The sequence below is a fragment of the Salvelinus fontinalis genome, chromosome 15, assembly GCF_029448725.1.
Source record: "Salvelinus fontinalis isolate EN_2023a chromosome 15, ASM2944872v1, whole genome shotgun sequence".
NCBI lineage: Eukaryota > Metazoa > Chordata > Actinopteri > Salmoniformes > Salmonidae > Salvelinus > Salvelinus fontinalis.
In genome coordinates this window covers 39,355,592-39,358,420 of record NC_074679.1, presented here as the reverse complement: position 1 = coordinate 39,358,420, position 2,829 = coordinate 39,355,592, and positions in this window count along the sequence as shown.

Below are 2,829 nucleotides of genomic sequence, written 5' to 3'. Positions count from 1 at the left end.
TCACCTTGTCTGAATCGATCCTTGACCGGCTCGCCCTTCTCCATATCCAATTATCAACATAGTGCAATAAACACAGATGCTCACAATTTCCTCACCAAGGCTCTTCTCACCCGATTGCTCAGTTTGGCTGGGCGGCCAGCTCTAGGAAGAGTCTTGGTGGTTCCAAACTTCTTCCATTTAAGAAGGATGGAGGCCACTGTGTTCTTGGGGACCAATGCTGCAGACATTTTTGGTACCCTTCCCCAGCTCTGTGCCTCAACACAATCCTATCTCGGAGCTCTAAAGACAATTCCTTCGACCTCATCTCTTGGTTTTTGCTCTGACATGCACTGTCAAATGTGGGACCATATATAGACAGGTGTGTGCCTTTCCTTTGACTTTACCACAGGTGGACTCCAATCAAGTTGTAGAAACATCTCAACGATGATCAATGGAAACAGGATGCACCTGAGCTCAATTTTGAGTCTTAGGGCAGTCTGAATAATTATGTAAATAAGGTATTACATTTTTTTTTTTTTTACATTTGCAAAAATGTTTTCGCTTTGTTATTGTGTGTAGATTGAATATTTTTTATTTAATCTTTTTTAGAATAAGGCTGCAACGTAACAAAATGTGGAAAAATTAAAGGGGTCTGAATACTTTCCGAAGGCACTGTGTTCATACTTGAAATTGTATTTCAATATCGAACTCCAATTTGTAAGGGTGATACAATTGTAAACCAAAGACAAATGTCCATTTTCTAAAGCTTGACAATGGAAAGTTGTTAACTTTTTTATGCCTGCTAGTTTAGGTATCTTTATTGTGGCTGTTGCAAATTTTTTCTAAATACTTACTTTTATGTTCGCTAACTTTACAGGCAAACGCTGCCAAGTACTCAACGGTAAACAAATCAGAACTCATCTGCTATTCACTTTCTCCGTACTTAAGGTACATAAACACAGCTGGTGACAGTTTAGTTATAGAAATGTGATACCGTCAATGCAATCTGTAAAATATCTCCCAACTTTACTTAGAACGCAGCAACGTAGCTAGCTAACTAGATAGCTACAACAAGTAGAACTGTTGCTAGCTAGCAGTAGCAGGTAGCTTTACCACTACTAGCATGTCGTTCCAGTACAGGGAGCGTAGGCCAAGTAATAACCATGTCTCTATCCTTAACCTATTCGTTGTCATTATTTAAACGGTAAGGATGGTCATTTTCTAGCTCATAAACTACAATCCTTTGATTCATTCTTGTCCCTCACCTTTATCTCCCATGAGCAATTCAACTCTCCTCTCACGTGATCTACTCCCAAAGATCAAACAAGTGCTATTCACCAAGCATTGTCTCCGCTGATTCACTCACTTGTGAGGAGGACTATCCTACTGCAGTTTTAACTAGCACTGCAATCACTATTAGACATTGTGGCCCCATATGCATTTGCTGGTTGTCTTTCCTTTGGGTTTTGTCATGTACGGTCTACACAGTGCATTTCTTGTTATTATTATTTTTTATTTAACCTTTATTTAACTAGGCAAGTCGGTTAATTCAGAACAGATTCTTATTTACAATGACGGCCTACACCGGCCAAACCCGTACGACGCTGGGCCAATTGTGCGCCGCCCTATTGGACTCCCAATCACGGCCGGTTGTGATACAGCCTGGATTTTTAGAGTTGAAGAATACCAATTACAGATACACATGCTTGTTAGAGCATCTCGAAGACTAAATTCAATATAGAATCAGTTTGACGAGGTGAAAAAGTATTATGTTTTACTATTGTTCTATTGTCCCCTTCAGGAGCCCATGCTTTTGCCATAGATTGTAGAGTTCTTGTCTCTGGACCACACAAACTTCTCTCTCTATACATCGGTTGGCTACATTAGTGACCAGGGTAGGATCCTTTCGATATACCTACACATTTACATTTAAGTCATTTAGCAGACGCTCTTATCCAGAGCGACTTAAATGCTCCCAGGACCGTATTGAGACTTAGGAAATGAAGTAGGTATACTTTGCCTGCCCGGCAAAGGAAAGGCACCATGTGGGTTTTCCTATATTTTCAGGTTTTCACTCTCAATATCCAAACTTTTCGTCCACATCAATGCTTTAAATCACATCAACCTACCATTTATGAGGTCTGGGGGAAAATTTGATTTAAAAAAAAAACAAATTGGAGGGTGTAGTTGCCCTTTTAATTCAGAGGCGTTTCTGTACTGTACTATGTCTGCTTCCTGTTCTTGAGGCTCTGCTGCAGGTCAGTCTTGGGTAGACTGTTCAGAGTGTATTCCTCACTTATCATAGGTATCCTGAATGCATAGAGTGTATATACAGGGAATATTAGGGGTTAATAACATAAGTACTTTAATAAGTAATATTTCTTTCCATTCCCCATGAATGTATAATATATCAAATTTTATTAGTCACATGCGCCGAATACAACAGGCGTACAACCTTACAGTGAAAGCTTACTTACGAGCCCCTAACCAACAATGCAGTTTTAAAAAATACAAATAAGAATAAGAAATAAAAGTAGCAAGTAATTATAGAGCAGCAGTAAAATAACAATAGCGAGACTATATACAGGGGGGTACTGGTACAGAGTCAATGTGCGGGGGCACCGGTTAGTTGAGGTAATATGTAAATGTAAGTAGAGTTATTAAAGTGACTATGCATAGATGATAACAACAGAGAGTAGCAGCGGTGTAAAATGGGGGGTGGCAATGCAAATAGTCTAGGTAGCCATTTGATTAGATGTTCAGGAGTCTTATGGCTTGGGGGTAGAAGCTGTTTAGAAGCCTCATGGACCTAGACTTGGTGCTCCGGTACCACGCTCTGGTACCGGTAAA